Here is a 17,985-nt window from a genome sequence, read left to right as displayed (position 1 = left end):
CGGCTTCCTTAATATAGCCAATGCCCAAGAGTCTCTACTCAGAAAGAGAGAAACTAGTTGGAACTAGAGTTTTGGTTCACAATTTTGGAGGTTTCAGTCCATGATCATGGGCCCCATTGCTGTTAGGTCTGTGAAGGAACATCAAAACACAGTCTGGGGACTGTGGCAGGGCAGAAATGCCCACCTCAGGGCTGGGCTATGGAAGAAAGAAGGAGGAAGAAGCCACTATCTCAGAGTCCTTTGCAGGCCATCCCACAATGGCCTGAAGACCTCCCATGGGCCCTGGCTCTTAAGGTTTCCACCAATCCCCAAAGCGCCAACCTGGGGACCAACATTTTAAGACATGGGCCCTTGGGGGACACTCAATATACAAACTATAGTAAGTCCACCTTAAAGTTAGGAAACGTACAGGCCAGAAAACTCTAGAGACCTGTTCAAGGTGTTTTAATAGGGATGCATGGTGACTCTCCCAGTGGATGCCAGGTTTTGTCTCTGTGAAGGGAATCAGCCCAGTGAGGAAGGTATAAAGGAGACTAAACCATCTTGAGAGCACACGCAGGGACCAGCTGAGCATCTACTTCCTGAAAATCCAAATGGTCATTTCTTTGGATGAAGAATCAACCTAATAAAAATTGATGTGAACTCTCTGGCTACTATTGTAGGGAAAATAAATGTTCATAACTACACCATCATGGGTTAAATTTGACAGGATTGGTGACGAGAGTCATTACAGTTACAGATGAAGAACACATGTAGTTAGAAGTAAAATAAGATCCCTAACAGTTGTGCAAGTCCCAGCTTAGAAAAGGATCTGGTATTTAAAAAAATGTGAAAATGAGCAAGCATGATAATAAGGCAAATATTTATTTTCAGTAGATTCTGGAATCAGCACACCTCAAGGTCAACATGATGCATGGTTGATGAAGAAATCACACTGTGAACAAACATACCTGGGAAACAGCAGATTTCTTCCAAAATCTAGATGTGGTGGCATTTGTGTGGGCTTAAGCAGAAAGCAAAATACAGTTACAATGGCATTAGTAATAATATCTGCACATTTCTTTATGATATACAACTTTCACAAAAGTAGCTGGCCCCAGCTCCATCTTTCCTTTGCTCCCTTTCTTCCTTTAGCCCTCCCTGCCCCCTGCCTGCCTCCCCTTTCCTTGCCTGATTGGTTGTATTATAGGTACTTGATACCACAGGCTCTTGATGTGGACAACTCAGATAGGATACTGACCTTCACAGAGCTCACATTCCAATGTGGGGAGGTGCATTTGAAATAAACAATTTTAAACAACAATTTTTAGCTATGATATAGAAATAAATAATCAGGAAAAAATGACAAAGACTGTAATTATTAGTAGGAGGCAATTTTGGAGACACTTAGGACAGGCCTCCCTGGTGAGATCACATTTAAACTCAGAGAGCCAGTTATGGAAACATCATGGGAGGATCCGTTTCCTGTGGCTACTGCCACAAAGTGCCACAAACTGGATGGCTTAAACACCAGAAAGTTAGCCTGTCACAGTTCTTGAGGCCAGAATCCAAGAGAGAGATGGGCTTAGAGTCTCTGCTGGGGGGAAATGGGCCCAGCTGCTCTGCTGGCTTCTGGTGGTATCAGCACCCTTGGCTTATAGGTAGGAGGCTGTCTTAGCCTTGAGTGCCCACATTGTCTTCTCTGTGAGTGTCCATCCATGTGCAGATACCCCTTCTAAGGACACAGCCGTATTAGTTTAAGGCCCACCTCAAAGACCACACCTAAACTTGGTAATCTGCAGACTATATTCAAGGTCACATTTACAAGTACTGGGAGTCAGGGCTTGAGAATAATTTTTTGTGTGTGCGTGTATGGGGGGGGTATTATTCAATCCATAACAATGGATGAAGACTGTTGTTAAGCAGAGGGGACACTAAGTGCAAAGGCCTTGAGATGAGAGGGTTTTTAAATATGCAGATCTTTCAAACAATGATTACAACATTGATTCAAGAGCACGCTCATGCCCAGCCAGATGTGATCACCCATTCTAGCTACTGGGGAGGGTGATGTAGGAGGGTTACAAGTTCCAGGACAGCACTGGCAACATAATGAGATCCTGTCTCAAAATAAAATAAAAAGGACTGAAGATGTGGTAGAGCATCCCTGGGTTAAAACCCCAGTATATATATTAAACAACAAAAAATGTAGGCATGCTCTCTACACAGAACTGAGCATGCTGAGGACCCCTGGCTTGAATTCAGGCACCTTGCTAGAGGAACACCTACTCTTCAGGACTGAGGACTGGTCTCTCTGCCACTCTGAAACTTTCCCGCATGTTCCAGGAATGAAAATCCATAACACCTCTCTCCTCTCAATATAAGGCGTTAATGAGCATGAAAGTGCTTGCTCAGTGCTATCCGTGTGAAATGATATGATTTTCAAAACTCTATATGGACAGAAATGAATTCCAAACCTGTCAAATAACTGGTCCATGTTGACTATTGGAGAGGATAGAATTTGTTTTAATATACATTCTGGCACAGAATTCGGCTCTGCTGCCTACAGAATTGTTTCTTGGTTATGCTTGGAAATGCTGCTTTCTATGCATCTGCTTTTTTTTTTTTTTTTTTCTTGTTCTGAAGCTCTGTAAGAAAAATAGCAGGGCATGATTGAAACAACGCGACCTCTGGGCTGGGAAGCCAGGGTTTGAGTCCTGGCCCCACCACTACAGAGGGTCTCCCAGCAAGTCTCTCCACCTGTCTGCAGGGGCAGAGTACCCACCTCTAGTTATCAGCAGGAGGTAGAAATGGCACTTACCTTAGAGGGTTTGGGGATGAAATCAACGCTGGAGGCACGTGGAACATGCTGGAGAAATAGAGGCGGGCTTCATTCACCACACACACTTTGTTTTATTTCCTTAGCTGTCACTTCAGTTGGTCTATTTTGTCTAATACTCCTTTTTTTTTTTTTTTGCTGATCTCCAAATTATTTTAATACTACTACTACTACTAACAATAATGATAATAATAATACCAGATACAAATGGTGATGGCTTACTAAGTGATTGTTCATCTTCCATCTCACTGGCACTCAATTCCCAGTGTGAGCAACATGACCACCACACCCTGGGGAGACTGAAAGTCTGTGATGGATGCCTGTGGGTCTGGATGCCAGGGCAGCCAGTGAAATGGACTATATTCTGCCATTGAGCCAAGGTCTGATGTTGGCACACCATGGCTGTGAGCAGTGCCACCCCCTCACAACAAACAAGAGCTAACAGTTCACTGCTCCCCTGCCTCCTCCTAAGCACTCTGTGTGTGGTACAGCAGCCCCCTCTATCTGCAAGGCCACATCCCAGGACCCTGGGTGGATGCCTGAAACCACGGGCAGTAGCAAACCCCATATGGTCCAGGTTCTTTCCTACACATACCCACCTACGGTGGAGTTTAATGTATTCATCAGCAAATTAAGAGATTAAACCAGCTAATATTAAATTAGAACAATTATAACTGTATGCTTTGTGATAAAAATTATGGGAATGTGTGCACTTTCTCAAAACATCTTATTTTGCTAAAATTATGGGATTATTTTTAGTTAAGGGGACACTACTGTGATGCATTTTGTCCTCAGAAATTCCATGTGAATTTATTATTATAAATTGTTATTAAAATTGTGATTAATTATTATTTCCACTTAATGCAGGTACTGGAATGCACAGAGAGACAGTGGCTTATTGAAACGGGTCAGCAGGGAGGTGTCGGGGCCCCTGCTAGGGCTGACTGCACAGCTGTGTGAGGTGCACATCTACCGTGGTGCCTGCGATTGTGCTCGTGATGCTTTCTATAGTGGTGTTTCCCACCCTCCTGCTATTCCACCTTGTGACCTTGCCATGCTGTAGGCTGATCCCCTCCTTCTGAATCTGCCTTTGGAATAGCAGAAATGTGGTGAAGGTGACATGGGGCACATTCTGCAGCTAGGCTGTAGGCATCGGAAGCTCCCCCTTTGACAAACTGGGACAACAGCTGCTTGGAAACCTGCTGCCAGGCTGCAAAGGACCATAAGCAGCCATGAGGAAAGATCCACAGTGAGGAGGATCAAGAAGACTGGACAACAGCCCTGCTTAGCCCCAGACCATGGTCTGAGCACCAACTTCTGGTGGTCATGCTGCCCCAGCCAACTCTAGAGAACAAGAATCAGCCCCCAGAATCACCAAAGACTGTAAGTCGTTATTGTTTTAAGCCAGTAAGGTTTGGGATGCTTGCTCTGCAGCAATCAATACTCACAATAGTGTCAGGTGCATCCTTATGACTTCATAAAAAGAAGCAAAACTATTGGTTTTAGTTATATTGAAGAACCAGCTCCTCATGCCTGGCAAAGTCATGAGTGAAGACCTGAACTCTGGTTTCCTGACTTCAAGGTCTATGTTCCTTCCTCCCCACCTGCACCTTTACAGTGTGAGTCCAGATCACAGGCTCAGCTACATGCCTTCCATCACCCTAGGAAACATCGCCATTGCCATCGCCATCGCCATCACCATCAGTCACCCCTGGGCTGCTCTGGCCGCCTGCAGAAATAGCTGCCCAGCTTCCATGTCACTCTCCTTGAGCTGCCAGGTTGCTCTTTTTGAAGTGCGAATTGAACGATGTCACCTCCCTGCTCCATGGCAGCAAAGCAAGAATACCAGGAATCAGGTCCCATATTGCTGGATCTGGTCTCTCTGCTCCTGTGGCTCCTGTGCCAGCCTCAGGCCACTGCCACCCTCTCCTCCTGACCCCTGGCACTTGCACTCACCTTCTCTCTCTCTTCGTTCCCATCTCTATCCAAATGCTATCTTTTCCCCAGCCACCCTCCTCTTCCTCTTTCTTTGACTTTCTATCACTTGCCACCCATTGACCCATGCCTTCACATTTGGATACACACATCATTACATAAGTAATACACATTTATTTCTGTATTTTCTCTGTTTCTAAAGTTGATGAAGCAAGGTCCTGTGCTCATGTTTTAACCATATGTCTCCTACTGCCTGGAATAAAGGAAGCTATTCCCTAAACTCTTTTTGGTATTGTGTTTGTGCTCTGGCTTTGGTTGGGAGCTCCTGGCTGGCCTGCATACAGCAGAAGTCACTGTGTTCTTGCTGTTCTTTCTCCAGTCAGGGGGTCTCTGTGGGCAAGCTCTCTCTACTCTGGGGCTAGTGTGGATGCGGGCACAGGGACCCACGGTGCGCACACTATTCCCTGTCAATTGATTAACTGACTGACCATCCACGTCTGGGGAGCTTTGTCTCCCTTCTCTTTGTGGATTGTCTGTCATACAGCTCTGACTGCACCAGGACCTTAATCGGAGGATGGTTAGCTCCAGATCTCTGAGTGTTCAGGCCCCAGCACATTTTTCTGAGTAAGTTCAGGGGAAACAACTGAGAGCTGAATGGTGCTAGCACCACTGAGTGGGTGAGAAAATGGGCTCAGAGAGGCTCTGACGTGCTCGAGGTGCACTTAGCCAGAGGCAGAGCTGCACTCAAACCCACGCCGCTCTTCCTCTGCACAGCCAGTCCTCCCAGAGGTTAGGCTGTCTGCCAACACCCGCCATGGGGAGCATGGCACTATGCCACGGTCTGCGGAGTTCCTCAGGGCATCTTCCAGAAGCATTTCCTCGCAGCTTGAAATCCTCCCAAGTGCTTTGTTTGGCCACTCTAGACTGGCCGTTACAGAACTGTGCTTTCAGGACAGTAGCCACTAGTCATAGGTAACTAATAAGCACACAAATGTAGTTAGTTGGAATCAAGTTGTGCTATGAAGTATAAAATACACGCTATATTGTGAAGTCTTCGTAAGGAAAAAATGTACAAAATAGCACATGACACTGTGGGCTGCCGGTGCAGAGCAATCTGGTCATTGGCTAGAGGAGCCTTTACCTTCTGCTCTGTGTCTGGCTCTTCCTGGGGCAGCAGCAGCAGTGTAGTGGCTGGCAAAGTGGCCCAAGACCTCGGCAATGAATTAAAGGAAATGGGTTGAATGCATGGATTTGGAATGATTTTTAAGCCTTCTGAGATCAAATAAAATGAAAACCACTCATCAGTAAATGTGGGAAGGGAACTAAAATGTATTGACAAACCGACCACCTATCAGCTGCTTGCTTTACCTCCCCCCACCCCAGTAAATACTCAAGCCAAGCCCAAGAGCAAAAAGCAAGAGAAAATGGAAGCCCTTACTAACAGCTGGCCACTAAGCCTGCCAGAAAAATTGCTCCCTCTCCCCTCATGGTGAAGGGACCTTGTGGCTCTAGGCCAGGGCCTTCCAGACTAGTGGTACTTCCGGAGATTGGCAGCTACGAGAAACCCACTGAGCTGCTCATCTTTATTTCCAAAGGTTGGTGAGGAAGGTCGTCCAGGATTTCAGAACCAACCTGAGGTTTCAGAAGGCAGCCCGTGGTGTGCTTCAGAAGCTGGCAAATGTCACCTGTCAGGTTTGTTTGGAGATGCTAATCGGTGTGCCATCCTGGCTAGGAGAGTCACAGCCATGCCCCAAAGGTGGGTCACCCAATACAGCGGAAAGCCGGGGCAGTTTGGCACTTTAAGTAAATTCCGAAATACTTGGGATTCATCTCCCTTTCTACCATCGCAAAAACAATAATCCAAAAGAAGGGCTGGAAATATACAGGGCCTCCCCAAGTCTCAGTTTTCCCACATGCAGGATGTGGGCAGCTACAGTCTAGCAGAAGAGCTGGAAAGACAAGGAATTGACAGAAAATGAAAGAGGAAAACTAGAGCAAAATTGCCTTAGTTTGGGCTCCCCCCCTTTGAGGGCAAGAAGATAATTTTGAAGATGAAAGAGGAGACAGGTAAGGGGTTGTAATGAGTTAAATGGTGTCCTCCCCAAATTCGAATCCCCAGCTCTGCAGAGAGTGATTAGAGTTGGAGTCAGGGTCGACAAGAGGTGGTTAAGTTCAAATGAGTTTGGGGTGGGGGCTCCAGTCCAATATTCCTGTGGTCCTCACAAGAGAGGAGATTGGGACCCAGACATGTGTAGAGGGAAGTCTATGTAGGGGTGGGAGGAAAAGACCCCCAATCAACAGGCTTAGGAGAGAGGCTTCAGAAGAGAGTAACCTCGTTCACCCTCTGGGCTCAGACTTCCAACCTCCAGAAAAGGTGAGCAAATTCACCGGGTTGCTTAAGTCTCCCAGCCTGTGGTATTTGGTTAAGTTGGCCCTGGCACACTGACATGGGGAGTGAGAAGTTCCATACTACCGGAGGAACTTCCAAGGAAGGAAGGAGGCCACCCAGGATGCAGCAATGAGCAGGGGACCATCTGGGGCCTCGGGCTTCAGCCCCACTGAGAACACTGAGTGAGCATAAAGTGTCATGCCCAGGCGTGGGAGGCTGGAGTGTCCATCCCCTGGGTCCCACCCATTATTGGCAGCAGACAATGGCTAGGGCATCAGCTACCTTGCCTGAAATTCTTGAAATCAGAGAGACTGCTCAGGCCAAAGCAAAGTACTTCCCCTGAGTGCCCAGGAGACATGGGCATAGCATTTACAGCATCTGTCACCAAAATGCTTAGCAAATGCTAGTCACCCCCCAAAAATGAAGGTAGCATTGATTTATTTAACATACAATTACTGGCCCTAGGCCCTGTCCTAAGCTCTGAGATTTCCCAAGTGACAGATCAGGATCCTTCTGCCCTTCATCTTAGATCTAAGTGGGACTGAGGTGGTTGGAGGTGCGGGGGAGATAGGGAACTTAGTAAGCAATGAATAACTCAGAGAGTGATGGAAAAACTACATGGGAAAGGAAGCACGATGAGGTGGACTAACTGGGAAGTGGTCACTAGTACTTACAAGGCAAGGGATAACAGCCTAGAAGCCCTGCTAAATACTTCCACACACAGAGGGAGAACAGCTTATCTTGCCAAGGGACTTGGAATTCCAGGGAGAGCCCAGGCTTGGGAAACCGAAAACTTTATTTCTGGGAGAGCTTAATATGGAAGGGGAGAACCCTGAGGAAGTATGGAGAAAAGACACAAATTTAATTTTTTAAAGGGCAGGCAAGTGCACACTGAGGGAAGTGGCCTTTAGCTGGCACTAAATCATCTTTTGGTATTCTGATAAGTTTCAAAGTTCTAGAGACATAAATAGTCCAGCCAGAGATGAGCCACAATATAGAATCCATCATGAAGGAAATCAACCAGTTAAAAGGTATGTATTTAAACATTCTCCATAGTTAGGCCTTAGACAAATCACTCAGCAGCGAAATTTCTGCAGGTGGCCTCTGACCGTGGAGGCCTTCAGTCTAGTTCTCAATCAGGGAGATTCTGTCCCCAGGAGACATGTGGTCATATCTGGAGGACATTTGACAGTCACAGCTAGGGAACACCAAGGGATCTGATGGTAGAAGCCAAGGATGTTATTAAATAGACAAAAATACATAGAACAGCACCCTCCATGACAGAATCATCAACCTAAGATATTAGCAGTACCCAGGTTGAATCCTGCAGGTAAGCCAGAGACACTGGACCTCAGCCTTCACTGCAGTGTTGAAACCAGTTTCTTTTTGTACATCTCTCAGAACCCATGACAAAGCCACAATGCATTAGAAGCTAAATACATATCAATTACCACATGAGACATGCTGAGCATCAGGCAGCGAGATGTAGTAGAAAAAGAACAGAGACAGATGTCCCTGATTTCTCCTCATTTAACTTACTACCCATGTGACTTAAGGCCTAGGACAGGGACATTCCAACCCTCGATTTTCTTATTTGTCAAAATAATAAGGTTGTGAATGTGGAATGGAGATACACAGCAGCCATCAGCAGAGGACCCAGGTGGACTCTCCAGCCTGTGTCACATGGCCACCACTCCACACCCACCTCGGGTGCTTCAGAAATTACTCCGAGGCCATTAGGTTCAGTTCTATTTGGAATACATTTCAACTTAGAGTTTTAAGTTGTTTTACAAGTACACATCAGTCCCAGCTCCTTGATAATTTAATCAGTAAGAACTGGTTTATAAGACTTGAAATCGGGTTTCAGTCTCTTATTTCCCATATTTTGCTTTTAGAATTTTCTAACTAGATGTTGGACACAGAAAATGCTAACATTCAAGATCATTTGTAATTGAGAAGGGAGGGTCAGGGTCCGATTAGCATCAATAAAATACACTTATAAATGGGGAAAAATAATTGAAATAAGAAAAAATGTAGACATTATTTTTCAATACTTGATTTTTCAGTGGTTTTTCAATTCTTAGCAATAAGTTCTTCAGAAGGAAGGCAGACTTAAATAGACGAGATTAGGACAGAAAAAAATAATGCTTCTGAGAGAGTAAAAACAAACCTTTTTGCAAGAGGTCTTTAGTTTTAATCCCTAAAGGTTTATTCATTCATTTGTCAGATCAGTGGGCTAGCTAATCCAGAACTAACGACAGCAGGATTTAAAGGAGCACAATGAAGGCCACTCCCAGACTGCACCACAGTGACAAGGACCTCAGGGACAGGCAGGCGTGCCCAACAGCACACTGAGCCTGGCACTCTGCTCAGGGGGCTTTGTTTTCTATCACCTTCACGTGGAATTCACAAAAGTTATTTTCCCTCCTATTCTATAGATGGGAAGAAATGATGTTCAGTGCTCGTCCAAGGCTACTCAGGAAGAACCGGAACAACATTATTTAATATTTCAAATATTCACACCCATTGACTTATTGAAAATGTCTACAAATAATTTGGGAATGATTATCTTGTGGTTCACAGAAATTATAGAGCACTTTCAATGTGATGCCAGTTGGCCTAAGAGTCAAGTTCAATGTAGCCCCAAGTTCAGATCTAGAAGTAGAAAGTCTGGAGTGGAGGCCCAGCCTTGCTTTTTAAAAGTCACTTGACATCCCAGGTTCTGCACAGGTCAAAAAAGGACACTAATGATATACAGATGGATATAATTCAATAATTTGCATCCATTGCTTCTTTTGAATCTTACAAAAACTTGTTAGGATCAAGGACTCTCACCTACAATTCAGTCTCTTGCTCCTTCAACAGTTTTTTAAATTCTTCAAGTCTGGAAAATGCCTGTTATTTTTCATTATGTAATCTGGATAGAGTCGGTGGCTGACAAATAATAGAGTTTCTATAAATGTCTGTTGGCAAAAAAAGAATATCCAATAAACATCTTTAAAAGAACGCCTTCCCTTATATAGCACGTGAGGGAGTGTCGGAATGGAGAATCATTTACTGCCGCATTTTAATCAATCAAATAAATGGCCATCATTGCATAGGATGTCAATAAAATTATTGAAACTAAAGTCATTTCTGAACTCAACTGCATGTTTAATGCAGAAGAAAGATTAGCAATTATATTCTCACAGACAATGATGTTTGCCGATTGCAAACTAGGCTAGTTGCTGTCCTGACGCAGGGTCCATGTATAACATCACAAGGCTTGAAATTTACGGATTACCTTGAAGTGACCCCATGCTGAACTTTAAACTCACACAGCCAACTGCCTATGTGATATTTCCATCCAGTCACCCAAAAGGCATTCCTGGTTTAACACATGCAATGCTGTGGTCTTGATCTTTTCCTTGAAACTTGCTTCTCCTCTCAGTGACCCCGTTTTGATAAATGACAACTTCATTCATTAAGTTGCTCAGGTCAAGAACCTTACACCCATCCATGATTGCCCTCTTTCTATTAATACCATTCACTTTGGGTACGTCAGCATTTCCTTTGAGCTCTGCTTTGACAAATGCCTAGCTTCTGACCATTTCTCTCTTTCTCTGTGACTACCATGAGCCCCGAACATGATAAGGTCTCTTTTGTACTGTAAAAATAGCCCTAATGGCTCTCTCTGCTTTGACCCTTCCTCACCCATAGTTAAAATATCGGGTTTTGTCACTTTTCTTCTGTGGTTTTCCATATTTCTAAAACTCACTCTAAATCTGCCCCTGTTTCATTGGATGTCGTAGTATTACTCACGTACATCAGGAAAACTTTTTCTGAGGGCCTTCATTGCCACTATTTTCCCAGTCAGGGACTTGGTCTGTCTTGATCATGCTGAACTTCTAGTGCCTACAGTAGTGCTTGTCTACAGGCCTCACTTAATAAAATGTGCACTATGTTAGCTAGTTTTGAAAAATATCACAAATAGTCATTTATCTATGCATTTAACCAAATATTCAGAAATTATGGTGTTAGACACTAGGAATAAATTGTGATTATGAAAAAAAGGATCTTCTACTCTGAGACTTTTAATGTTTTGGAGAGATAAGCATTAAACATGTATGTCAATAAATTAAGAAATTATTTTTATCAGTGAACCTGTGGTATAATATCGAGATGAAATAAGTAGGGAATGGGTCACTCTGATACTGTAAGGGTCCAGGTAGCATGGTTTTCCAGGGTTGCCATAACCAAGTGCCACAAACACAATGGAAATGCATTGCTTGCAATTCTGGAGGCCAGAAGTCTGTTCTCAGGATGTCAGTAGTGTTTTTTTCTGAGGCCTAAAGCAAGGATCTGTTCTATGTATCTCTCCAAGCTCCAGGCAACTTGCTGACAATCTTGGAAGGTTTGCAGTTGCACGAGCCCAATTTCTGTCCCCATCCATAGAAGTTGCTCTGTGAATATCTGTCTCCAATTTTCCCCTTTTTATAACGGCATCACTCTTAATGACTTCTTCTGAATGTGACTGCATCTGTAGAGAACTATCTCCAAATAGAGTCATTATCTGAGGTACTGGAGGACAGGACTTCAACGTGTTGGTTTGGAGGGGACACAATTTAATCCACAAAAAAGAGAATGAAGATTTGGAAAAGTGCCACTTGGCAGAAACCAGGGCTTTGAAGGTAAGTCTGAAGGAAGATATGTCAGGATGTATGGGTGACTTTGATGTGACAGACAAGAAGGAGTTAGCCTGGATCTCATGTTCATACCTGACTTAGAAGCTCCATGACTGACCAAGAAGAAAGACTAAGGCAGAAGCAGGTGTTCCTTCTTAGGAGCAGGTGTGTTCTAAATACCCATAAGGACCTAGACAGAGATGCTGAGCGGGCCACTGGCCACGTGGGTCTGGGGGTGAGAACAATAGTGAAAAGGGTTCCAAAACTCCGTTCACCAAGTATCAATAGTGCCCCACACCTAAGATGACCCAGGGATAGAAGACTCGGAAGGAAAGGGGCCCAGGACTGTGCCTGAAGCCCTAGAGACTTTTCACATTGAGAGAAATAAAAGGAACCTGTAAGAGGAACCCATAAGGAGCATCAGGTGAAATGAGAAGAACCACACAGCAGCCGGAAATAGATAGCTTCCAGAAAGACGGACAGGCGGGGGACACCTCTGCTCTGAGAGGTAGAGAAGTATAAGACACAAAGTGTCCACGGAACCTGGCAAACAAAGGACATGGACAGCCCTTAACCAGAGCTCTCAACAGTGACAGACAGCAGCCAGGCTGGAGGGCACCAAAAGTGAGGAAAGAAAACGAAGCTCTTCCAAACTGTCTCAGGAAGACCGTGGACCGGGCAGTCACCAGCAGAGCAAATGGAGCCCAAGGAGGGGCTTCTTTCTCTTCTTTTAAGGATGCTTGTATTCTGGTGGGAACAATCCAGTAGAGAGAAAAACACAAGGTTGTTCTCAGGGTGGGGAGGCAGCTCTGAAGCAGTTCTTAACACCCCCTAACACAGATGAGAACAACAAAGCTTTCGGATGCTAAGAAAACCTCATCAGTCCCGCAACCTGGAAGGGAAGGAAGCCGGTTTCAAACCAAAGCGGTTATTCTGAAGCGAATCAGCGCCCACCTGTCATTGCATCACTTTATTTTCCACAGGAAACAATTTCCCTCAATTACTCATTTAAAGAAGGGGTGGCGCTTGTGTCCATAAAGTTGAACAATTTCAGGCAAATATACTATCATTTATGTTTGCTTTGTAATGTGACAACTAAAAGAAGTTGGTCATAAAGTCTGGATTCTTTCTTTTTTTTAAATTACCTTTTTTTAAAGATTGATATGATTTATTTATACCTTTATTTTATTTATTTATAGGTGGTGCTGAGGAACGAACCCAGCGCCTCACACATGCTAGGCAAGAGCTCTATTGCTGAGCCACAGCCTCAGCCCCAAGTCTGGATTCTTAATGAAATAAGGGCCTAATGGGAACCAGGCTTTCAGAGATGAAGTTGAAGTCTTGTGGGGTGCTTGAGTCTATGCAGACCTCCATGTGGACAGGACAGTGAGAACCTCTTTCTATGAGCAGAGAAGAAGCATCTTGGCAGAACAGAAATGTTTTTCAGGAGACAAGGCAAATTAAACATAAGCAATGGTCATAGATTTAGAGCAGAAACTTAAAAGGAAAACTAAAAATGTGCATTTGTGTGTGTGTGTGTGTGTGTGTGCGCGCGCGGGGGTGCATGGGTTTTCTAAATAGCATTCAACAATCATTTTGCTTTGAGAAACTTCATAGTAAAGAAAAAGACAAAATAATAGTCCTCCTCCAGTTATAAACAGAGATGATATGTAGATGATAATCACTGGTTCCACTTAATTAGAAATAATGAAATTAATTTATATTTGAAACCAAGAGTATGTGCTGTTTTCACCTTTGTTTTAACTTAGATATATTCTTGCTTGAGGAAAAAATAGCAGAAGTTAAATAATCTAAACTGTTTCTCCAATAAAGTTTTATAATTTAAGAGCATGAATAAATGTAATTGTTTTGATAGTCCAGGTTTTCTCGATTTTTCATCTTTTTTTCCCCCTTAGTTTTGCTTCCAAATCTTCCTTAAGCTCTTTAAAATAGAAACTGCATTTCCCTGGAGACAGCTAAGCAAATTTCTAGCCAAGCTCTAACCTTGAATGTATTAAATCATCTTAAAAACAAAAATTTCACAAGAGGTCAAAATAAGGATGTCTGTATTCTCATAAATAAATTCTTTCAAGTAAATACCAATTATATATAAACTTAGCAAGTGGTAAAAAAACAGCTTCCCTAATAAAAGGAAAAAGAATTCCTGTCTTTAAAAATGCTAGTGCTCATTTTCTGGCTCTATTCCTACTGAATAGCTCAGTGAATCCTGAGCTTCAGGCTGACGGTTTGCCAAGAGGAGAAACTGCCTGGCTCTGTCTACCTTACCAGAATGTTTTGAGAATTCAATCAGATGGCACATAAAAGAGCATGCTCAACAGGTTTTCAGAGTTCCCGGAAACAGCACATTTGGTGGCAGGAACCCATGGTCTGCAGTCTTTCAGGTCCTCTCTCAAGTGCTTTTCTCTGACCAGCTTCTCTACATCAAGAAACCCATCTCAGGCTTTCTAGTGAAAGCTAAGTGCTCCAACTTCCCAAGTCTTTAGAAAGGCACCCTCAACCTGGGAAAAATGATTGAGAGATTAATATATTAAAGATAAGGAAGTAAGTGAATTTTTGTGGGTTTGGGGGTTTGTTATCAGATAATGATATCCAGTGACACTACCACATGGACGTCAGTTCTGAAACAAGGGCAATCTGAAGTCTTGGAGGGACTCCATGATTTGTTCTCTGGATACCATGAATTGGCTTCAGGAAATCATTTGTGGCTATGATCAATTTCCAAGAGGCTGGGATTGAAGAGATGAGAGATCACTTCCCTGAGCCAAGTTTAAGTATCCTCTGCCCAACTGGAGCTGTGGCCGGCTCTCACGACAAGCCTTCAGTGTGGTTTGCTTTTTCCCATCACACACATATCAGCTAAGGCCAAGCATACTCAAGGTTTGCATCCAATGGATAGGGAATGTGCCCTGCTCTTCCCAGATGTGCCCAGATGTTCTACACACAGATCATGTCCTTCTGCATGTGTGTCCTTGCTCTGCTGCCATTTGTACCATGCTTTTGTGAGTAACCAGTCACAGCTCTTCTCTTTCCTACTCTGGAATTTATAAGGTAAGGAAAACATTGCCTTTGCATTTTGTGGCATAGTGTTCTTTAGTGTGTGTTATGGTTTTTTGAATGTGTGGTAGCCCCCAAAAACTCAGGTGTGAGACACTGCAACAATGCCCATGGATGAGAGGTAAAATGATTAAACTATAAGAGATGTAACGTAATCAGTGGATTAATCCACTTCAATGGATTAACTGGGTGGTAACTGTAGGCAGGTAGAGTGTGGCTGGAGGAAGCAGGCCACTGGGGATGTGCCTTTGGGGTTTCTATTGTCCTTGGTGACTGGGGCTCTCTTTCTGTTTCCTGGTTGCCAAGCCCTGAGCTTCTTTCCTCTCCACTCCCTTCCGCCACTCCCTTCCACCAAGGTGTTCTGACTTACCTCAGGCCCAGAGCAATGGAGTCAGCCAACCATGGGCTGGACTTCTGAAAGCATGAGCCAAAATAAACTTTTCCTCCTGTCTAATCTTTTGGCCACAGGGACAAAAAGCTGACAGCACAGTGGGCGTGCATGTGGAGAGTTTCCTATTCATTACAAAACATCACCCATTGTGAAACTCTCTCAGCACACACCATGTCACCAAGCTCCCTTTGTGCCTGCAGACTGTCCCTCCTAAGTTGATTACTCAGAATGATTTTGCTCCACATTAACCGTCATAGGTATGGTGACTCCCATGCTTTCTTGACACATCTTCAGTCTACTGTTCCCTCTCAGGGCACAGAAGGACTGGCCGAGACAGGACCCCACAGTCTCTTCTGCCCCTTCCCTCCGGGCTCTGCAAGCGGGGCGGGGGAGCAGTGTGGGGATTTATTTTCCTTCTTACATAAATTACCATAGAGGGAAAAGCTGTCTCAAATAAAATTTTATAAGCTATTCTTTAAGTTTAGGACTTGATTTTAGATTTACAGAAAAAATATGAAAATCATAGAAAGTTTCTAGAAAGCCCTCCCCAGTTTCCCTGATTATTAACATATTTACATTAGTGTGGTACATTTGTCCAAACCAATGAACCAATGACCATCTATTAGTAAATGAGTTCATACTTTATTTCATTCAGTTTCCATAGTTTTTATTCAAGATACCACATTATTCCAATAGGTTTTGCTGTTGAACTGTCAAAAAATGAATCCTGAGATAATTCTTGATATAATTTTTCAAAAATTCTAAATCAGAGTCAAAAAAAAGTAAATAATAATATAATAATAAGAAAATGAAATTGAAGAAGACCAATACCACCACTTCATGAGATCATGAATCTGAGAGGGGCTTTCTATATGATATTCCCTAGATCTATTCTACCAGTGATAAAATGGGACATAGAGACAGCTGGGCTCTTGCTAGGTTTTGTTGCCGAGCAGGGAGGGAGTCGGGGATGGAGCTCTTGGTGGGTGTCACTAAGCACTCTCCATTTACTTGGTAATTTCCAGCATTATCAATCCTGCCATCCCCAGGCGAAGACAGAAAATTCCCACACTGACTCTCTTGCAGCTTGGATAAGGCGTGGCTTCCTTCAGTGATACTTGGCTGTGGAAATGAACAGTGTGAGACGGTGGCAGTTGGGGTGCCACTGGGACATCTGGCACCTCTCATTCCCGGGTAAGAGCCCCCCTGAGGGGCTCTCAGAGTGTGACTGCACTCTGGCCCTGAGTACACTTGGCATTGTCAAGTTCCCTCCAGTAAGTCATTTTCTGAGTAACTTCTGAGAGGGTTCTATTGATTTGAACTAAATATGCTGACCAACATAACTGGAATTCCCAGAAACCCTTTCCATGATTAATTTCTATTGCCACTGCACAATTGGTCTCTACAAACATTGATTAGTACCGAAATGATGAGAGTTTTGAGTGTTTTCTCCTGAACACCCGTGGGATCATCGGCATCATTGTGCCATGGTACTCTGAAGGGCCTTAAAGCCAGTGAGAGAGAGAGAGAGAGAGTATTTGCTACATCCCCCAGCTCAAGCAAGCCAGATGACCTTGTTATGACCATCCATCCATTGGGGACAAAGAAAATGCCTGACAGCAGATCTTAAGCAAAACCCTGGTCTCATACATCCAGATATTTGGGAAATTTTTGAGCAGGAATGTCCAGAGGTCTAGAGTCTAGGAAGGTGAGTCAGTAGGCTCAAAGCACTAGGTCAAAACTAGTTATATTATTTGGGGGAAGTTGGTCACAAGTTGGGGTCCTTTATGGGCTTCCTGTGTAGGATGTAGGTTCCTGGTCAAGGTCAGGAAAGGTGGGTTGGGGCGGGTCTCTGCAGGTAGTAGTAACCTCAGGGCATCTCTGCTCTTCCACGATGGGACTCTCCTTCCTGTCCTCCATGGCTCCTGCCTGCCCCGTCCCTGGTCAGTGTCACTGTTTGCACCCTTCCCTTTCAGTCCCCCCTGCCTTATCATATCACTAACTTGCAAGTCCTTGTTTCTTGCTCAAATCATGACAAAAACCTTACTTTAGGAATATTTGTGGGTTTTTTAATTTAAATATTTGCTACTTTGAAATTAATTTTCCTGTAAAAAGTGACCCTGAGTTTTTTCTACTAGTGGTTTTCTAGTTGTCTCAAAATTTATTGAATACAGCATGTTTCTCCACTAATTTTAATGCCTCCTACATCCTATCATAATCTCCAATATGTTCTTGTCTCCAAGTTGGATTTTTCTTTCATTTATTGTTGTGCCAATTTCTGTGCCAATTATAAGAGTAATAGGCTTGATAAGCCTAGGACAAGCCTATTGTAAAAGTAGGCTTATGATGTTTTAATTTGTGAAATTAAAGCTTTGTTTTTTGCTTCTCCATTTTGGAGTTGTCTTCCCTTTTGTGGTGTATTCATTTTTCAAGGTGAACTTTAGAAAAAAAGATGCAAATTTAAAAAACTATTGGGACTTTGACAGAAGTGCATTGAATTTGTACATTAAGTATGAGCCAATCGCCAGTTTCCCAATACTGAGCCTTTGCTCATCTCAAACCAGATAAGTGACTTCAGCCCCTCATTCTTTCATTCACATACGTAGGCTCCTTAAGTTTCATCATAAAAATCCTATGTATTTCTATTAAGTGGGTATATATCTTTTTATGTACTTGTATTAACACTATTGCTATTGTGAATGGAATTTTTTGTTCC

Source organism: Marmota marmota, unplaced genomic scaffold (assembly GCF_001458135.2).
Source record: "Marmota marmota marmota unplaced genomic scaffold, marMar, whole genome shotgun sequence".
Taxonomy (NCBI): domain Eukaryota; kingdom Metazoa; phylum Chordata; class Mammalia; order Rodentia; family Sciuridae; genus Marmota; species Marmota marmota.
This window is presented reverse-complemented; position numbering follows the sequence as displayed.